We start from the raw sequence: 22,575 nt of genomic DNA, 5'->3' as shown, positions 1-22,575 counted from the left end.
AGTGTTAAACATAACTGAAAGTCAGAGAAGATTCAGAGAAGCTGTGGCTTGTCCCCAGGTGAAAGATGGAGCTCACTGCCAGATTACCATTTCTTCCTGTGATCAGGAGACCTACTTAGTCTTTGATCTTTAGAGACATGTACAGCTTGTTAGATGTCAGTAGGTTCATGAAGGGTATTGACCCACAGAAACTTGGAAAATACATGCAACCAGCAATCCTGAGACAGTGAACGTATCATTAGAGTACAGTAAAGAGTTGTTTTGTGACACCAACCCAAACACTTTCTGAAATAAATTTGCCATTTCACTGCAGTGTTATATTTCATAATGTGGAATTACTTAGATTTTTAGAATATGTTCATGCCACATTGCATATTTCTCATTATAATCAACAACTTCCTTATTTTTATTTTAATTTCTTCATTAAGACCATGCCTTTAGTCACATTTTCTTTAGTTATTTGATGGCATTTTTGAGATTCCTGAATATCCAGACCAGGTATTTGACAAATTTCACACTCATCAGACAGAGCAATGGAAGTCACTTCCAACAAAAATGGAACCTCTCTTAAAGCTTTGTTACAATCTTCTGTGGTTGTACTGTGAAGCCTGCTATTGTTTTTATTCTGCCAAGGAGAATTCCTTCGTGATGAATCCTTAACATGATAGCCACACCCAGCTGTTTGATTGGATTTCAGACTCACTTAAAGAAAATTACTCTGTGACTCTGTAATTTCATGGTCAACTTTAAATTCTCTGACAGCAGGTATGTTTTGCCAGTATTTACTCTTCCTAGACCATCTCCTATCTGGATCTGCAGTAACAGATATTCTTCTGATAGTTTAAGGAAGTCATGTGGTCACATGGATCTGAGAAGGGCCTCCTGACTACTAAGCTGATATTTCACAAAACAGTGCCAGGGTTTTGTCCAATGACATCATCACTGGAAGTGTCAAAGACCAGTCTGGGTGATAATCTGAGTAATATGGTCTAGTGGAAGTGCTCCTGCTCATGGCAGGGAGATTAGAAAAAGATAGCCTTCAAGGTTTCTTCCAACAAAAACCACTCCATTATTCTACGACACTCATTTCAGGCCAGAAGAATCATAGAATCACAGAATCACCAAGGTTGGAAAAGACCTACAGAATCATCAAGATCAGTTGTCCACCTATGGCCAATAGTTCTCATCAGCACAACCTCTAAACATTCCTTGAGCATGCTAATATTAAGCAAAAGGGATGATAAAGGCTCCTCTCCTGTGTCAAAAAGGAAGAAGAGTTTGGGGCTGGGGAAGTTCCATGATCCAACGAAAAGCAGTTTCTCCCTTCTGAATACACTCATGGAAGACCAAAGCTTTTTCAGGCTGGTAGAACACAAACTGAAGACCCAGGGTTACGGTTTTTAGTTTGGTTTTCATTCTTAATTTCACAAGACTGTAAAGACTTCCCAAAACATTTTCTTTTCTTCTCAGAAATCATCAGGATGTAACAATTTATCTACAGTCTTAGAGCAGAAATACCCCATCTCACTTCATTATATAACATCTGTCTGCTCTCCAAACTGTGTTCATTGGACAGATTTCAAAATGAAGGATAGAACTGTATGAATTACTATTATCCTCATAAATCTGAAGCAGCATCTAAATCTCAAGACTCAGCAACCCAAGTTTGGGAAGATTACGGAAACTAAATGAATATGTCCTTTTCTGGTGAGAGAGTGCTTAATAAATAAGAAAGGCCTCACTGCACACACTGAAATGGACCACATAATATACTTGAAAGCCATTAACAGCCAGAGAGGCCTTCATTTATGAGTTGTCTTCAAGGACTTAAAAATGAAAGTGTTATCATTCAGCTGAGGATTTCTGGCAGCAGTTTCAGACCTGCAGCCACCAACCAAAAGAGTTTTTGTCCTTCTCACACTTCGTTACACTTATGAGTGTCATAAAAACATGAAGGTAGGGTTCTGCCCTGAGACAAAGACCTCATTCTCCAACAAGACTGTGATAAGATGTTGGTACATATCCCAGCAAAGACCATCTGCTCTATTCTGAGTCTGAAGTTGAAACTGGTATTCCAATTGGTTACTATTTATCTAAGGAGCACTAGGGGAAAAAAAAAATAAATTAATGACAAGTGTCTTTTACACTGTCCATTATGGGATAACACAGAAATCACATTCATTTATTTCCTTAAATAATCTTTAATTTTTACTTCATGACAGAAGACTCGCTCTTCCCCTCCACCCCACCCGTATCTGTTCTGATTTGATCTCAAAATACTGTAGAGAACTTTCAGAAACCCTTTAAAGTTTATGTTTAGATAGAATTATGTCATTTGTTTTCATGGCAGAAAGGTCCTTACATGTGGTTTTCTCAGCTCAGAGGTAGATTTTCTTCTGTAAATTCTCAGGACTTGCTATCAGAAAGTGGAGAAATTTTGCTCCACAGAAGCACAGTTTCTCTGTGCTCAAGAGGCAGCCACATGCTGATTAACACCTCTGCCAAGCACTGCATCACTGCAAAGGAAACTAGACACAGTGTGGGTCTCAGTAGCATCATTCATTCTTTCATGTTGTTGGGTCTCCAACACCTTCTACTGAATAATATACACATGCTGGAAAGTCCTCTTTAGCTGCCCAGAGAAAATGCGTAAATACAAATACCTTCAAGGAGAAAACTTCTATTTCTATGGGATGCAGAATCTACCTGCACAGCCTGCCTGCTTTAACTGCATTTGGAGCCTGCTGGAAATTCTGTACTAGAGAAAACCTGCAGATATATAAGGCTTGTTTAAACTAAGAGCTTGTAGAGCTGGAAGTCTGTATAAATATAATCACTAATAATCGTGGTGCTGAAACAGGATCTTTTCTAATAATCACCCATATGCACATTTACACTCTTAAGAGGCACACGTACACATATCAACAATGCATTCTTGAGAAACTCTGGTTCTTTTAGAAGTAATCCTCACTTCTGCTTTTAATGCACATCTGGTGGGGAGGTCAATTTAACTGTTACTTTTTTTGTACTGTTACAGTTTTCATCCTTGTTACCCTGCATGTTTTTACACGATGTGCTTGTATGCAAAAATTCCTGTTGTATGTTTCAGTTCTATGCAGGGTAGATCACTTCCTGGCTATAAATTTGTGTCTAATTTCCAATGAGTTGGATGAAACTGTAACTTAAATTTAAAGAAGAAGAAAAATACTTTTTGACTTGTTTCTATTTTGCCAGTAATGATCTATTGTGTCTATGTGATATAAAAGTGGATTAAACATTCTCCAGTTGTGCTCCAGATTTTCAATGAATTCCAGCTCTTCTCAAGCTTTCAATTGTATCCTGCCCCTGTGTAGGGCATTACCTCAAATCACTTAACTCCTGGCACACTCTGCACTGCTCAGCAGTCATGCTAAGATGAGAAATCTTGTGTAACTGTTTTGCATCCAAGCTCTTCCTGCACAAAATTCTATTCATCAGCACAACATAATGGAGGCCATTCCATGTACACACAGACTGAAAGATCCATACTGGGACAGAACATGCACATCTCCTCCTCTCCCTGAGTCCACTTGGTAGAACATGATCTCCAGGCTTTCTGCTTGCAGAGTGAGCAACACCAATGGTAGATGGTGTCAGTGGGAGATGGAAGTACTGAGCATCACTAGAAAGGCAAGTCTATGATAGATTTCAGCATACGTTGGGCTGTAAGCATTTAATACACTGGGATACAAACAAACTCCAGTGATATAATCACATACACTTCAGCATTTTTGAAAGATTTTTATACTTACTGTTGTTTACAACTGCTCTACAGTTCTATGTATTTACACAGCTCTTCCCCAGAATTTTCCTATCCAGAAAGATATTTCACTGAAATCACTATAATTATGTGCCATTAAAATATGAAATAGAAAGAAGGCTATCATGGATTCAAGGTTTACTTCCCACAGAGCAAATGAGAAAGACATCTCTAAGTACAAACCCTGTGCATAGAATAAAAAAGATCTGTTGTCACTTCTAAAATGTCAATTGACTCTCAGTGTACACTCCATGGATGGTTTCATCCACAAATGATGGGGGAGAAGGATTGCAGATTATCATGGAAGACACTTTCCCAGGGACTAACACAATGCAATTCACTTCTAAAGATACACAGAAGGCTTATCAGGTCTTGCTGCCAAATTCTGGCTCACTGGAGTCTGAGTAAAAAACGTGTAATTGCATTACAGCAAACAATAGCCTTAAAGCCCAATTTAAAGCAAGCGAGATGACTTGCTAAAGAGCAAAAAGAAAGTAAGATTATTTGTTTCTCCAAGCCACCTGTCCTTACATTAGATCGTCCCCACAGAAAAGATTCTCTGAACGTGCGGCACAGGCATGATCTGTTACCAGCAGGGAGTGGCGGTGTTCCCATGGCTCTCAGAGAACAACTGAACACTGCTAGGGTGCATACTAACCTACATTTAGTCTGGGAGATAAGACTTGCAAACTTAAATAACACAGATCCACAAGTTCCACTGGTGTGTTTTATTTTCCCAGTTAGTCTAAAATATTACATATATTGCAAACAGGTTGCTGCAGAGAGAGATCCTGCATGACAGTGAATCATGGAATCATAGGATGACTTGGGTTTAAGGGACCTCAGGGATCATCAGGTTCCAACCCCACTGCTACAGGCAGGGTTGCCAGCCTCTAAATCACTAAATCAGATTGCTAGCCCATGTCCCTTACACTGCAATTTCAGTGAAAACAGCGTGGCAACAGGCTACAAACAGCCAGGACTGGACCCAGTCAGTGAACTAATACCAGCCACCATTTTAGCCAAGTACGTGCAAAAGAAGATATAGTTAACATCTTTAGTAATTAACATACTACTACTAGTAAAAAATTAACATTTGTTAAAAGCCAAGTTTAAATTTCAGGTATATAATGGCTGACTCATTTTCAAGTAATTCAGAACTATATCCAACTTCCTTTTCAGTAAGTAAAGTCTATCTTTCCAAGTAGTTTTTCATTTGAAAAGTTTTTCACTTTCACGAGAGAGCTCTTATTACCTTCCAAGTGACTTTTTTCAAATTTTCTTACATCACTTTGGAAAGGGTGCCTGTAATACCAGCAAGCTTTTATCGTGTAAACCAGGCCTTTGCTACAGTATGAAGAACATTAGTCCTTCCCTAGTGTTAATTTTTACATTACAAAACATTGTATCCTTGTAAAATACAATATAAGTATGACACTTTTTTATACTGATAAGTAATTGATATATATACTTACACATAAATATGTTATTTTTATATGAATCCAAATAAATACAAAACACAAAAGCTTTTGAGAATACACACGTGCATTGAATATGGTAGATACCTACATCTGTGCCTGTCAGATAGTAAAATGAATGGAAAACCTGAACATTTAAAAGATATACAGCATAGAAATGAATTCTAATCACTTGTACTTTAGTGTCTCCTCATGTATTCCAAAACACTTTAGTACAAATGAAACGTTTATACTTCCTCTGCTTCTTAGTTTATATATCTCTAGAAAAGTTTCTTCCCAGATGCACAATTAATAATAAAAAAGTCAGAAAGTTAAAAAAATAAAATAAAATAAAAATTAAAAAATCAGCATAAGAAACAAAAAACCTCACAAACAAAATTAGAATAAATAAATAAATAAATAAATGCACCAAACAAGAACAATAAAAGATGCAGAATTGATCAAGGCTGGGTTTGAAATGTCCTAGACATGTCCCTTTATCCCCTGAAGAGACAAAGCAACTAACTGTAAAAGGGCTAGCTGAAGCACATTTGGGTAAACTATGTATTGTAAATGAGTAAGAAGTTAGAGAGAAAGCTTGCCAGAACAAATCTTCTAGCCAGTCCCTCAATTAGTTAAACTCTCTCCAGAAAGAGCTTTGTAACCACAACATACCCCATCTCTGTAATCTAAATATCTACTGACATAGTATTGCAACTCATCAAAAATCACAGAAGACTCAAAACCATGTAATCTGATCTAATCTCTGCAGCTTCAATATAAATCAGTCCATTTACACTTTAAGATTACAGGCTCCATCAGAAAAGCTGCAGTTTAGTTGTCCCTTTCCCTTGTCCAAAGTGCACAAATCTACTTTTTTTCAGTAACTAGTCTTATATTATGCTTTTGAGTATTAAATAATGAAAACAAACAAATTCCCAAATATTTTTCTCAACATAATCTTTCACCTCAAAGATCTCCAAAACAAAATCAAATATTTTTAATAATGAGAAAAGTAACTGAAGACTAGCATTGCTATCTTTTAAAAGGATTTCAGAAATTTTTTCAAGGTATAATACTCTGAAAAGATCAGAATAACCCTGAAGGATTAGAATGCTCTTTCCTGGCTTTTTATCACAGTATAATAAATGCTGGAAAGATCAATAACATCATCTAACCTAGCCATCAGTCCATGCCTGTGACTACTAAAGACCAAGTCACCCAGTGTCACGTCTACTCTTTTCTCGAAAACCTCCAGGGATGGTGACTCCATTGCCTCCACGGGCAGCCCGTTCAAAGTAATATGCCTTCAACATTACATCTTTCACCTTCTTTGAACCATTCACACTTCCTCTCTTCTCCTGGGATGGCGTATTCCATGAAGTGGTTTAGACCCATCTGCAGCTACTGGTGGATTTCAGCAATATTTCTGCCATATCATGACAAACCTCATGATCATCTTCAACCCATTTACATCATATAGTGAAAGAATGTATTTTAACATACTTTCTTTATGAGATATCATCTGTGACTCTTTACAGTTAAATTAAACCAAATACCAGAGAAACTTCAGTGCTTATTGTAAGCTACCATTAATTTCACATGATATACAGCCAGAGGCATGCCTCCTATGCCCATGTCTCTCTAGTGTGAAAGGACTGTAATAGATAACAATCAAAATTACATTCGGATAGTCTGATTCATATTTCTGTCTGTTGCTCAGTGCTGTTGGACACCAGGCACAAGTACAGTTTTAAAGTAATGGGAAATGTATGGAATAATGAGTCTCAATTTTTTCTTCTTCTCCCTCTGGCATCACAATCACCCTCTGATATGCTCACCCATTTTCCTCATCCACCCCGTGATTCCTGCTCTGACTCTGCAGTCCTTCCTCTTTATGTGCCCTACAATTTATATCCAATTATATTTGATCAGCTAATCAGCAAACAGATAAAACCCTTTTTTACATATCAAGTCATTTCAAAACGAAAACCAGAATGATAGCATGTTCACTTGCAACAGTTTTTGAATAAAATAACCAACTCCTTTATTTCAGTTATTACTCATTACAAAATCAATGAGTTTATGTAGAATATTTCAGCTTTCATGAAGAGTCACCAAGAGTTTCAGAAACAATTATATTATATTATATTAAAATTATATTATATTATATTAAAAGCTCTAATGCTCTGGGCATCTGAAATAATTTTTTATAAATATTTCAGATCATATTTTACTTAACATTTTTGGGAGTTGCATTAGAATATATACTTATAGATTTTTTTGAATCAGCAGCATATGGCATATATTTATATGGAATAATGTGTAGCAGGAAAGCTTCTATAGAAACTGTAACATAAAACATTCATACTTTTGGGATTAATCCAAATTTGTGATAATTTGGGTAGGCTTGATAGGATTCCAGTGTTACTCAGTAAGACTTACAGCAACAAAGGCATAAAATCGAAGTAAAGGTGAAGTTTGTGGATGTTCTTAATCTAATCTCAATCTTTCAAGGTTACTGCCTTATATTTTTAAAACAACCCTAACATTTTAGTTCAGAGTCAACACAAATACATTTTTTTCTTTTGTATTAAGATAACTATAATGGTCATGCTTCAACCTGAAAAATTACATATATTCAACTAAGTTCAGCCTCATTAAAATGACAGATACAAGTAAGACAAAAAAGCAAAACTGGACTCTGAAATAAATGAAAAAAAAAATTAGGGTCAGATTTTGATATCCTCACTGAACATGTTAAGCAGTAAATGCTCCCAAAATACTCCAGGAAACACTACTCAATATAAATACGGCTAGCAAGGTCTCCTCTAAATTGGAATTTCTAATTTGCTAAAATGATTAGTAATGAGAACTCAATTATCTCTGCAGTCACAGAGCCAAATGATAAAATAATGCTGCTTTCTTTCAGTATCAGTGTAAAATAAAGGTCATCAGGTTGTTAAAAAGATCAATACATAAAAGAGATTATTATATGAACTCCCAGAAAACTCTAGTCATCTATATTCATATATGAACTTTGCCTGCACACACTGCATTGATGAATATTAGTGCATTAGATAGACAAACATCATCAGCTCAACATGGTCAGTAGTTTTGAGTTTCATTACCAAACAAAACATCCTGCAAGCAAAGTGATTTCATTAGCATATTCAAACCACTGACTGGTTCTGTCTGAAGGTCATTTAAAATTATTTGAAATATGAGACAGTTTTAATTCTGAAATCTCAAATAACATTTAAAATTTATTATTCTTTTGGAACATACATAATAGCCCCCAATAAAAATTAATACACACAACTTGATTAATCATTATCCAACAGTGATAAACCTGAAAAGTGTACCTTCACGATAAAGGAATAACCATTGTGGTACCTCACCTCACCCTTCAGTATCTCCTCTTATCTAAAGACTACTGTTTTACCTATTGTCCCCAGAGATGTTGCTTGAAATTTATAGGTGAGAAAGCCAAAGTGTTAAATAAAATCAATGGCCAACACTGGGACAGCAGCCAGATCTGTCAACTTACATTTTGGTCAATGCTTCTCTTATAAAGCTTTTAAATGTAGTTCCATGCCACAGGGGAAAGTCTGAAATGGCTTCCTAAGTCAGTATAAGTATCCAAAAATTCCATTTACTTTTTCCAGGGTGAGATCAGGGGGAAAAGAACCATGTTTGTCCAGCTTCTAAATTCAGAAGCCATCATCTAAGTAATGGGCTGGTTCAGTCTCCACATGAGTCGGCAGGGAAGACATCTGTCCGCCTACTCTGCTTTCACTTGTAAGTGGGAATTTGGGTTAGAGGGAAGAGATGTTTGTTTGTAAGATAGGGAATAAAATGATTTTCTTTATATACATACCCCTCTTTAATTATTGCTCAGGCAAAAGTAGGAAAGTGAAAATCTTCTCAAAATAAACACAACTCAAACAATAATAGTGAAGTGACTGGCATAAACAAGCAGCATGGGACTGTGAGAATCATTTATTGTCTTTAAGCATTCAAATCTGTTTCCTTCTCTCCATGGTGAGCATTTTAATGCATCTGGTTGGAATTGTGTTTACAGCTTTACCACAGAATCACTGCTCTGGTAACTAGCACCCAGTTTTCCTTTTAAAATCCCCAACAAGAAGCACAGTGTTTCTGGGCTGGGGTGCTGGCACAACAGGGCTTAAAAATTCTCTCTTAAATCAATGTACTGCATTTTAATCTGAGTAGATAGATACATGTAACATTTGGGGAGAGGCTTATTGTGCTGGCAAGTGTGCTGCCTGAAGAAGCAGGTATTTAAACAAAATACTATGCCACTTTCCAAGAGTTAAACAAGCATAACTCAAACTTGTATGTGACTGGGGAAGTGGGAGAGGGGAATCCTCCTCCTTCCATACAGAGCATCACTCCAGGTAGAGGTAAACCTAAGTTTAGCTCATCAGTATTTCAACCTTTGAAATCCATTCTTTCTTTCATGCTTGGGCCAAAAGAGGGCTCCCTCTTTGAGGTGGATTTCTCCCCATCCAGAACAGTCAAGCACTCTCCAGGCTATAATTTCACAGCTTTTGCAAGAATCTTGCAAGGAGCTGTAAGAATCCATCCAGGTGCTGCTGTTTTCCTTCACTTCCCAAGCTCATCTCAGGACTGCACAGTGGCTGCAGAAGCTGAGCGTTTAAGGAAATCTCCATCTGGACATTTTTCTTAAAGATGCTACAAGTCAGCAGATATCTACAGTTTGCACTATAAAACAGCTTAGGGACTTGCAGTAACTTATCACCTGAGCACCTGACTGAGCTATAGTTGTCACTGTCCACTGGATGGCCTTTAATGATCCCTTCCAACTAAATGATTCTATGATTCTATGAAATGGAAACTTTCAGAAGGAAAGTTGAAGCAAGCATAGAAAGGAGGTATGAAAACAGCACCTCTGAGTTTAATTTGGTCTTGAAGATTACACTAATAATGCTGCTTCCCCACCATTAATTATATTCACAGCCACACCTGTGGACAATTAAATGAAGAAAAGAAATGGAAAATGCAATTTTTGTTGACCTTTTCATAACATAATCCATCATACATCACAAGCAATGCCACAATCCACGAATCTATGTGAAATATGTTGCCCTGCAAAATGCGATCTCATTAAGTCTATCTTCCCAAAACCCTTTGGTCAACCAAATGGATGAGGATATCTTTCCGTTTTCTGTTTCCTTGTGACATGTTTTTGTTGTTTGCCTCCTCTTTTCCATCCATGCATCTCCACCAGATTGGAACTGCTTACAATTTGCTTTTCTAAGCCCCCTTCACTTAGTTCGCTCAAGCACAGTGCAAAATCCCTTTTGTCAGAGGGCACCATCATTTTCTTGTCTGATAACATTTAAAGCTACAAGCTAAGCAAATATAAAATATGGAGCTGACATCTCTAAAAGATAGCCAGTTTTACGACAGTTTCTCTGCTAGTTGGCATCTACTAGAAGCAGATTATAGCAACACGAGATCTAGTTATTGTTAGTTTTATTAACAATAAGTTTATTTCTTCCAGAGCTTTCCTGTGGGTTGTCTCAACCCAACCGAATGGCTACCTTCTCCATGGGAGAGAGGCTTCAGTACATCTGAATAAACACCAATTTTCAATTTCCAACCTAGTCAGTGTTGCTTAGAAAAGCTGCTGATTTACCCAGCTACTCCTGCCTGAGCACACGCAGGCAGATACCTTTATCAGAGTGCTCATCTCTATCCCAGAGCACTGAGCACAAGGCAACTTTCCAAAATCATAGGAAAAATAAAACAGATTTGATTCTTTAGCATCCTCGTCCTTGCATGAGTCATAGCTGATATTTGTTCTGCTATACAGCTTTCATAGCGACTGTCAGACAAACAACATGGGTGATGAAGTAAACCTCTACAATGAAATTCTATCACTCTTGGCAACTGTTTTATAGTATCTGGAAACAAATTATCTGTGTGTTCGCAAAAACCTTTAACAAAGAAAGCTAACTAAGAAATATGGCATTACAGTAAAAAACAGTCTTTGCTATTAATGTCTGTGATAACCTATCATCTCCACACAGCAAGCACAATACCTGAGCAGAAGATCTCCACAAAGCCATCTCTTAATCTTTTTCTTAATCCAACACTCAGGCTCATCTTCATGTTTGTAAAATATAACCACTTGTTCTTTTTTCCCCAAACGGTTGAAAGCACGTCCATGTCATTGGCAGAACATTCTTCTAAATGAATAGCAAGATGTATTCCCAACACCAAGCCATTTTTCAAGAGGCAATAAACTTTATATAGAGAATAAATAAATTTATAAAATGAATACTTCATATCTCAAGAGAGAACTAATTGATATTACTAACTGCCTCCACCTGTCCAAGGATTTTATTAATAGCTTAGCTTTAAATAATCATCCTTAGCTAATGACTGCTTATTCAATTTTCACTATTTTCTCAATGGCTAAAAACAATATAAAACATCACGGTGTATCATCAGGTGATGTTTGCTTCAAAAGAATCAACTGTAGTGAAAGATAATAGAAAGGAGATGCACAAATAGGAAACTATTTGTTGTATAAGTTAAGTTAGAAGTAGGTAAGAAAGACATTATTTTACTGTTAGTTTGGATTCAAGAACATAAATAGCCCGGTATGATTTGCTGCATTTTTACATTAAACTACCTGTTAAAAAGTAAGGCTACTGACCTCATAACTATGGAGACATTCTTGGTGCTGAGTGTGGACCTTACTTCTTCTTCCTATGAATTTTCAGCAGGGAACTTCCACAAGACAAGAATTTTTCAGTGATCAGGAATCTTCATGTAAGCATGGAAAATGCTGGGGCAAAAAGTAGCAAAATTTTATAGTATACATTTGATTATATACAGATACTCATATATGTTTCTCAGCTTTGCGCTTATATAACTGACAGAAATAAAGAGCTTCTCAGTATCTACGCAGCCTCTATGAGAATTAGGATTTCTTGGATGCAATTTGAAATAATGCTGTTTTGCTTCTCTTTTGAGAGAAAAATATTGTTAAAACCTTCCATTTTGAAAAGTTGCCACCATTTATCAAGTTGCAGGTAGGATTTTAGAGTTTCTACAGTCTGTTCCAACCTTCACATAACCTCAAACAGCACCCTACATTTTGGGAAACTTTAGGAAAGTTAACATTGGAACATGCACTTAAACATGGAACAAATGGTCTCCCTTGGATCAATTAGAAGAAAGTGGATGTTGTAAAAGCTGGACAATTATTCGGTTCAAATATGTCAGTTAGTTCCACCTTCCTTAGCAGCCAACCTGGATTCCCATTGATGGGACAATGTTTTGCAGAGCCCAGATGTTTGTTTGTTTGTTTTGCCGAACAGTGTGACTGTTTTTAAGCATTTCCCTGTTTTTTATTAATATTGCATAAACAAATCTACAACAACTTTCTCTTACCTGAAATTTGGAAAATATAACGTGATGTAAGACTCTGTGAGTTAATATGAATTTCAATCCATATTTGTGTTTTCTGACAGCAAATGCTACTGAATATTTTAAAAACAATACCCACAAATGTATTAAAAGAGAATAGGAAAGTCTGGTATGGTCTCCAAGTGCAATCTTTGAATGAACTGTGCAGAATACAGAATTCCCTTACTGACTGAATGATCACAGATCTCACCATATTTACGTAGCATCCTCCTACTTCCAGCTTTCTAATGTAAACCACACACGTATTTAAACTCCCCTTTAGGCCCTCAGAAACACTGCAAATCTTAAATTGTTATAAGATTACATATAGATAGATAGATATAGATATAGATATAGATATAGATATAGATATAGATATAGATATAGATATAGATATAGATATAGATATAGATATAGATATAGATATAGATATAGATATAGATATAGATATAGATATAGATATAGATATAGATATAGATATAGATATAGATATAGATATAGATATAGATACATTTATTCTGAATGAAATACCAGTTATTCAAAGGAGTCAATAAAATAAGGGGAAATGCTCATATACTACAGTAAAAGGCCGTCTTCATAGAGGTTATGGATAAGTGGGTATGTGCGAAAGATAAACCTTCACAACAAATACCTTCAAACAAAACTTGTTAATTAGAGCTAAATGAAGTAAACTGAAGCACTGCAAAAATGAGTGCCTGTATTTTTTCTTAGTGACTGAATAATAAAGGAGCAATAAAACTAACTTGAGATCTGTCTTCCATACAGTGAAGTAGCTGGCATCCTTCAGTATGTCTTGAAAACCAAATATTACAAACACAGCGAAACTTTTCCACAAAAACAAATAGCATGAAAATGAATCAGACATTGCAATCTCTACACTGCGCCCTTTTCATAGCATTGGCTTGAGTTTTTGGCACACCAAAAATCAAAAGCAGTTTCTTTGTTACAGGAGGCTATATCCATAGCCAAACTAAAGCTGTGCATACATTAAAACATTAATAGAAAATTCAGTGTTCTCTTCTATGCAGGCTTCATTTTGTTTTTATTTGTTTGTTTTTGCTCTATACAGAGCCACTGAGATTTTAGGCATATGTTTGCAATATTACCATCTTCATTTTAGGAAAACAGGATAAAACAATTAGCAAATTTGCAGTTCTCAAAACCAATCAGAAAACATAACATGTAATTACAGGCTGGTCTCTTAATTTTATTTCAGCTTAATACTTCAGGCATAGGTAATAAGTTCCTTTAACCCTGCCAACATCTACTGATGACACACTGCTGAAATGACAGCCGAGTCGTTGCAAGCTTCTCTACAGGAATTAGATCAGGATTTACCAAAAAATGGCAGTCAAAAATGGTAACATGGATCACCCAAACTCCTTACTTCTTGTTTTTACAGTGTCTCTCACCTTTTCTTTCCCAACATAACACATACTGGTGTGAATGCTCCTCTCTCATAGAGGTCCATGGACTTCTTAGAAAGCGGAGTTACAAACTTTGGGCACAAAGGAAGAGGCTTGGTGGTGTAGCTCAGGTTCTCCTGTTTATCCAGTGGCAGTTCTCAATTTGGGCCTCACTGCTGACAGCAGGGACAAGCATTAGGTCACACAGATAAACCATGCCACCACCACTCATGCGCAACCCCACTTTCCACAGTAAGCTTTATCATCTTTAACAGCTATGATCTCTTGTTGCTATTTCTGATCCTAGAATGAAAAGCTTTGATTTTAAATTCAAATGAATTGCCATTCAAGAAAATGTAACACACAAGGGCTTACTCCTGCCTGTCTAGATGGGAGCACATGCACCTGGAGCAACTGACTTGCTCTGAAACCTGAAAAATCACTACTAGATTTAATAAGCTACAAGGACAACCCTTGAGCCACGAGTGGGCTGCTGGGAGATTCACCTCTCTGAACAGTCTCATTTGTTGCCTTTACAAGTGTATTCCTAATTTCCAGAGCTTAGTGGCCTGGGACCAAAACTTGAAGATGACTGTATTTCACTGGTGAGCAGCATTTCTTAGGAGGATATTAGGATATAATCTTTACAAGCTTTAGGCCTTCAGTGGTAGCTATTTAGACAGCTTTCAAAGGTATTTCATCCACATTCAGTAAAGGAGAGAGAGATTTGCCTTCTCACAGTCTCTTAAAATACAGGTGTGAGTGCACAGCTTTCTCCTGTGGCCAGCTGCAAGGTCATCCTTATCCCTTTCTTTCACCTCTCCTCTTAGATCAACAAAGATGCTGAATGCTCTAAGTCAGACAACTTCTAACTTGCCAAGCACTGAGAAGTGTAAGGTTCCTGCCACAGCACCAGCATTAGTGCTACTACAGCACAATGCATCTATGTTCATCTACATCACTGCTGGTAGTGTGCCCACTCCTGCATGATATTACTTATGCAGACTTTCCTGCTTTTCTATGCAGATTGGCAATCTTTGTTCATATCTAACTCCTGAGGAGAGTGATTCCTCCTTAGAGGGAGGGGAAGCAGGGCAAATAACAGAAACCTGTTCTGACAAATTATTTCATTACTTTCTGTTACCAGTGGTTTTATGTTGTGCCAGGGGAGGTTCAGGTTAGATATTAGGAAAGAAAGAGAGATGTCAGGCACTGGCACAGGTTCCCCAGGGAGGTGGTGGAGTCAACATCCCTGGAGGTGTTTGAGAACACTGGTGACCGGTCATGAGTGGTGTTCCCCAGGGGTTGGTGCTGGGGCCTGTCCTCTTCAATATTTATATTGATGACCTGGATGACGGCTTTCAGTGCACACACAGTAAGTCTGCAGATGACACCAAGCTGGCTGGAAGTGTTGATCTGCCCATGAGTAGTGAGGCCCTGCAGAGGGATCTGGACAAGCTGGAGAGCTGGGATGAGGCCAATGAGATGAGGTTCAGCAAGACCAAATGCCAGGTCTTGCACTTTGGCCACAACCCCAGGCAGCACTACAGGCTTGGGGCTCAGTGGCTGGAAGACTGTGTAAAGGAAATGGACCTGGGGGTATTGATTGATGCTCAGCTGAACATGAGCCAGCAGTGTGCCCAGGTGGCCAAGAAGACCAAGGGCATACTGGTTTGCATCAGAAACAGGGTTGTCAGCAGGAAAAGGGCAGTGATTATCCTGCTGTACTTAGCTCTGCTGAGGCTACACTTCCAGTACTGTGTCCAGTATTGGGCCCCTCACTGCAAGATATTGTGTTCAAAGAAGGGCAACAAAGCTGGTGAAGGGTCTGGAGCACAGGCCTTATGAGAAGACGCTGAGGGAGATGGGATTGTTCAGTTTGGAGAAGAGGGGGCTCAGGGGAGACCTTGTTGCTCTCTATAACTACCTGAAGGGAGGTTGTAGTGAGCTGGTGATCGGCATCTTCTCTCGTGTAACTGGTGATAGGAATAGAGGGAATGGCTTCAAGCTGTGCCAGGGGAGGTTCAGGCTGGATGTTAGGAAATACTACTTCTCTGAAAGAGTGGTCAGGCAGTGGAATGGACTGCCCAGGGAGGTGGTGGAGTCACTGACCCAGGAGATGTTCAAGGAACATTTGAACATTGTGTTGAGGGACATGGCTTAGTGAGAACTATTGGTGATGGGTGGATGGTTGGACTGGGTGATCCTATAGGTCTTTTACATCCTTGGTGATTCTGTGATTTTGTGATTCTGAGAATAAGTGTAGATGTGGCACCGAGGGATGTGCTTAGTGGCATGATGGGGATGGTGGTTAGAATGGGTGATCTTAGAGGTCTTTCCAACCTGAATCATTCTATGATTCTACCAAAGACATCCTTATTACAAGCAAATCAAAGTGAATGTCTATTCCAGCTTAGGTACACCTTCTATCTGCAAAGTCAAACAGCCAGAAAGGCAGATATCTCTAATTCAGGAAGACTTCAAAAGAATATTTTCAAAATACACACAGCCTGAATAAGACACTATTAGCATAGACATGCACAGTCTTCAGTCATGATTATTCTTAGTGTGTTTGACCCCTTCTTTTTCCTGTCTTCACTAGTTTGCCCTCATATCTGTCCCCAGACCTTTGCCTCATTATCGCTGCTTCACTCTCCTCAAGAGGAAAGATTCACAAATTTTTATTATTGCATCCTTTCAACCTCTAGAAAATTTTTGCTGTTCTGGAGCAAATTGCCCATTTCAAGGCTGTTTCTCTTGCCCAATATGGGCATATTTTCAAAGGGATGTTAATGCATCTTTCTTTGTCAGAAGAAAATTCAAACTATGAATTTTAAGCATAGGAACTAAATAGCTGCAGTACAAGAAAAGGATTTTTTGTTTGTTTGAAACATGAGCAAAGTGTATTCCTCTGCTCTTCTCTTCCCCTCAAAAAAAAGTGGAATAGGCAAAACTGTCCCTAAAAATTAATCTGAGACTCCTACTAAGCATAAAAAATCTCATCCTGAATGATCAGAGCCTGACAGCTATAAATAACTGCAAGAACCATTCTATCAGACAAAGGGCTGGGCAGCCTCAACAACAGCAGCACTGGATGAAACTCAAGTGATTTTTTTTAATTTTTTGTCAGGAAAAGGAATAAATGTTTTCTGTAAAGCTTTGAAAGAAATCCTGCTGAAGGCCAAGGAGAGACTTACCTGCCTCCAATACCCACAAAGGATGTGAGGAGAGAGGAAGGATACAGCCTTTCACAAACTGGAGGGATGTCCCAAAAATAGAGCAGTGGGAACTCTGTGCCAACCTCTCATCCATGTGGAGAACCATAGAACAGAATCACATCTAGCTTGAAGAAGACCTTCCAGATTATCAAGTTCAGCCATCAACCTAATCTACTATTCCCATGACTAAATCATTTCCCGTGTTCTGTAGATGGCCTTACAGAAATGCCCCATAAGCCCATACAGCTACAGCTGAATATTAATTTTGTCCCTGTTAGAGGTACATGGAACAATACAGAGCAGGATCAGGCAGCACAGAATTCATGACCTTCAATAAAAACAATCCTCAATGGCAAGTCCCCTCCCAGCCCACGCCGCAGGTCCGTGAGTTGAGTGAACAGTGCCCCCATCCCTGTGGTAGCCACTGGAGGTTACAAACCTCACAAGTACGCAGTTCTCACTCACCATACCATTAAATCTCTGCTAAAGCAGCAAACAGCACACACTGCATGGGCTTTTAAATTGTTAATTACCAGGAGATAGCTGATGATTGTTGCACTGTGTGAAAGTTCATCTTATGTGGTTATCAAGAAGACAATGAGATTAGATCCTGAAAAAGGCTGTCAAGGCTAAACCAGGACTTAGGAGCAATCACTTAAAAACCAACATTATCCCTGCAGGCCCCCTCACTAGTGGGGCTAGTGAAGAGCCTCCAAGATTCACCAACATCATTGCCTCCAGCCTGGGACTGCTGGGCTTTAAAACTGACCTGTACCCACCACTGGTGGGTTGATGGTGGCTGCCAGCAGTGACTGAAGATGAACAGTGTATGAGCAGCATCTTCCATGGGTCACTCACATCTTTCTGGGATAAGACTGCTACTACTGCGCTTCCAGCAGTAAGATAGTTGGCAAAGCATCAGAATTGTTGTGTTTGAGATTGGGAAAGAAACAGTAGATAGACTGGTCAGCAGTCACACTGATTCCAGGTTGAAACCCACAAGCACTGACCTCTGGATGTCATCTCCATCAAGCTCCAGAGCTGGGTTTATTGAAAAAAAGAAAAAAAAACAAAAACAAAAACAAACAAAAAAACAAAACAAAACACAAAAAAAACGAACAGAATCATAGAGCGTCTTAGGTTGGAGGGGATCTTAAAGCTCACCTAGATCCAGCCCAACAATCACAAGCAGGGTTGCCACCCACTAGATAAATTAAAAAGAATCTTCCTTGGACAAAACAAAGGCTGCACAGGATATGCTTTCTCTGCATGATAGCTTCAGCTCTGTGAACAAAAATGTTTGGTTTTTTTTTTGTCCTACCAGTTTTTCATGAGTTCTCCAAACCCACTGCAGGCAATCAGCAACCTTTTGCTTTTAGTGGGAATGCAAAATTTGAGTCCTCTTTGTTAGAGTTCTTCAAAAGCCTGCAGGGAGCGGGAACTGGCAGTGGAAAGAAGGAGAAACAAGTCATGCAGTTTTTTTACCAGCAGGTGGCAACCGCAAACAGCCAGCCAGCAGAACGCTCCAAGGACACACCCCGCAGGGTCGCATTCAAAAAGCGGGGGCCGTACTGCGCCATTGCATCAGCCTTGTGATTACATTTACTGCTCTTCTGCACTTTTTTGCATCCACAAGCATGCACATCTGTTTGTGCATCCAAAGTTCTCTCTCAGCTATGTGTATTTTTTAAGGACTGACTGCAAAATAAAGGCAGCTGAACACAGAGCTCAACAGGGTAAAAGGTGCAGCATGATCTCAGAGCATTAGAGACCTGGCAGTTCACAGGAACGTGGCAGGTTCATTCAGGTCTCAGAGTGTCAGAAGTCAGACACGAACTGAACTTCAGCAGCACACACTGCTTTGTCTGCATCCAAAACCATTTGCTGATCCCTGATCCCCAGCCATCAGGACAGGTTAAGGTTACACAAATACCTGCTTATCTCAGAATTAAAACCAGCACCCTCAAATCCTCCTCATTCCAAAATGTTTCTAGGGCATAACATAACTTATTTATTCAAAACAAAACAAAACAACAACAACAACAACAAACCCACAGCCTCCTATAAATACAAAAATTTAACATTCCATAGGAAAGGTCCAGTGCCCAGAAAAGTCAGAGGAAAGGCTGACTGCTATCAGAACTTGCTTGGTTTTAATCCTTTGGCTAATCTTGAGTGCACACTTCAGAGTGGATAGAAGAAGTAAAGGAGTCTAACTGCTAATATCCAACGGGTCGAGAACAGCAACAAAATTATGCTTACAACCAAAAGGGGACTCATGTCCCATTTATTTCAAAGGCTGAAGGCGTAGGATTGATTTCACTTAACGTTAGAAATTTACAGTCAAGATGTCAGCAGCTGAGCTTGTCACCTTGGACTCTTTATAATCAAGTGAGAAAGAAGGACTAGAGGGTCTAATTGCCTGACTAAAATTATCATTTTCCTGTCTAAATTTGACAGTTTAGACAGATTATTTATTTATTTATTTTTAGATGAGATGAATGGTACCACCAGTGTTTGTTTCTCTTCGCTGGTCATAAAGCAGATAGAGGACAAGCAGGTCAGATATAATAAGCTTCTATACATTTTACTCAGATAAATCTTTTCCCCTCTGCAGTTTGTCAGACACACTAACTGCTCTGCACCATTACCATCAGTTCAGAGGCATCCTATGCACATACCTATAAAATATTTCTCCTTCTCTCTAGAAAAAATAAAAAGCAACAACAACAACAAATAAAAATAAAAAATCCTATATTCAGGTAAAATGTTAAGAGCTGCAGTATTGGAAAGGGAGGCTTATTGTCATAGAAACATTAAGGCTGGGGTGACCACCCAATCCAACTGTCAATCCACCCTTACCATGCCTACTAAATCATGTTCCTCATTTCCACATCCACACAGTCCTTGAAAATCCTCCAGGGACAGGGACTCCAGCCCTTCCTTGGGCAAACTGCTCCAATACCTCACCACTCCTTCAGAGAATACATTTTTCCTACCATTCAACCTGAAACTTCCCTGGCACAACTTAAGGCTGTTACTTCTCATCCTAGAACTGTTCCCTGCAAGAAGAGGCCAACCTCTACCTTGCCAAACCACCTTTCAGGCAGATGAAGAGGGAGATAAGATACCCCTTGAGCCTTGCCTTCTCCAAACTGAACAACCACAGCTCCCTCAGCTGCTCCCCATTAGGCTTTCCTCCAGATCCTTCACCAACTCAATTGCACTTCTCTGGACATGCAGTATTAAAAAACCATGTGCATTTTTGCTCCACACTTCCCCCCCCCCACACACACACCCCGAAGAAAAATAAAGCATGAACCTACAGCTACTTTTTAGTGTACTTTGGTGTACTGCTGGTGAATTGCCTCAGATAACAACATAGCTAAGGTGGCCCAGGAGTGTTTTCCATAATTTCAATTATTCAGTCTGAGGCACCTCTTGTAGATGGAGATTGTCCTTCTTTCCCTGTGCTACTTGGTTTGACTTGAGAGCTCGTCCATGAAATCTGATATAGTGCACTAGGAGGATATCCATGTACACTCACACAGCTCATAACACAGTGTTTTTTTTTCCCATTGCAGTCACTGCAAGTGTGAATAGCCACTTATCACTTTTACTTTTGAGGGTATAACAATGCAGTTGAAGATGTAGTGCCAACAGATTTTGTCTGTGCAATAGAAACACCACCTCAGCAAAGGGAGAGGGAGGATGGAGTGCTGAGGGAACTGACATTAAGATTTTGGTGTGAGAAGTAGAGGACATACTCTCCAAATAATTAAACTTCACTGTTCCTAAGCCATTTCACTCCCACCAATGCATTTACAGATCTCATACATGGCTTTAAAATATGAATGATTTCTGGCAAACAAGAGAAACTTAATGCTTTATATGGTGTGCTTAATTGCAATAAAAAATTCAGTTTAATTATGTGGCCGCCTATTGAGACAATGTTAGCTCTAGAGATAATTGTTATCTGTATAAGCCAAAAGCAATAAATCAAGTTGACTACTTCAGAAAAGATGATAGAATTAACCTCTAAGTATTTAACTTAATCCTTTGATCAAAGCATCTAATGTACATATCTATGGTAAAAGCAGTCAAAGAAAAGCTAGGAAAATAGATTTTTCTGGTGGGCTAATTTCTAAACCTTTGGGGATGTTCTGAGCAGGAGTCCAATCCTCCAAAGCCCGAAGTATCATTAATGGTCTCAAAGATATATTCATATGGTTTCTTGAACAGCTAAGCCATTATTGCTCTCAATATAATATATTCCTAACTGAGAAGAAAAGTAATTTTATTGATGATATTTAGCTAATTACATTCAGTTCCATCTCTTTAAGCATAAACCGATAAACTTGTGGGAAGAGTTTAATCCATCTTAATTAAGCGTACCTCAATTACAACTCTGTCCATTGAGTTTTCCATACTGTGTTTATTTTAATCACAGAAGTGACTAACAACAATGTTTTAAGATGAGCTAAACAGTCTATAAACACTTAGTTCAAGTCAATTCCAGCTCTCACACAGTCAGGGACATTTACAGATTGTTACTGAAAAGCTTGTCCTTTGTGCTAACATTGTTACTTCAGACTAGGAATTCCTATGAGCAATTTGTCTGTGTGGCTTATGCCTTCCTTCCAGATACCTTATCTAGTCCATTCACAGAGCAGTCAACTACCCCCACTTTCCACTAACTCCAGCTTCACTTTTTGGGTCATTTGGTGAATGGCAACTATTACGTGGTAATTTCATCCACATTTTCTGCCTAGAAAGGTAGCAGGAGAGGGCAGTAGAAGATAGATTTGCTAGAGAGTTGTACGTTTTTAGTTTCTCCTTTAGAGAACTCTTGTAAGATTTTTAGCCATAAAGAGTGAGACTTTCCAAACGCCTGTTATCAGCAATGGTTCTGGATCCACACCAGATTTCCACCATTTCATGTGCTACCACTATGAATGCTCTGTTTGTGAGTAGAATCAAATACACTATAATTATCCAAGTGCTAGATGTGTCAGTGAGTCATTTCAAATGTGTTGTATTGAAGAGTTGAGGGCAATGAGATGCTGCTGTTTTGCATGTTGCACAATTCTTCCCTTTCTAAAATGGGAAGGACAGCTATTATGATCATGAACAAGCATTGGCCAGTGCTAATTTTTCTGCATATCAATCACAGAAAGAGATCTTTAAGAACAGAATAACGAAGAATG

The sequence above is a fragment of the Excalfactoria chinensis genome, chromosome 1 (genome assembly GCF_039878825.1).
Source record: "Excalfactoria chinensis isolate bCotChi1 chromosome 1, bCotChi1.hap2, whole genome shotgun sequence".
Lineage (NCBI taxonomy): Eukaryota > Metazoa > Chordata > Aves > Galliformes > Phasianidae > Excalfactoria > Excalfactoria chinensis.
Note: the sequence above shows the minus strand (reverse complement) of the source record.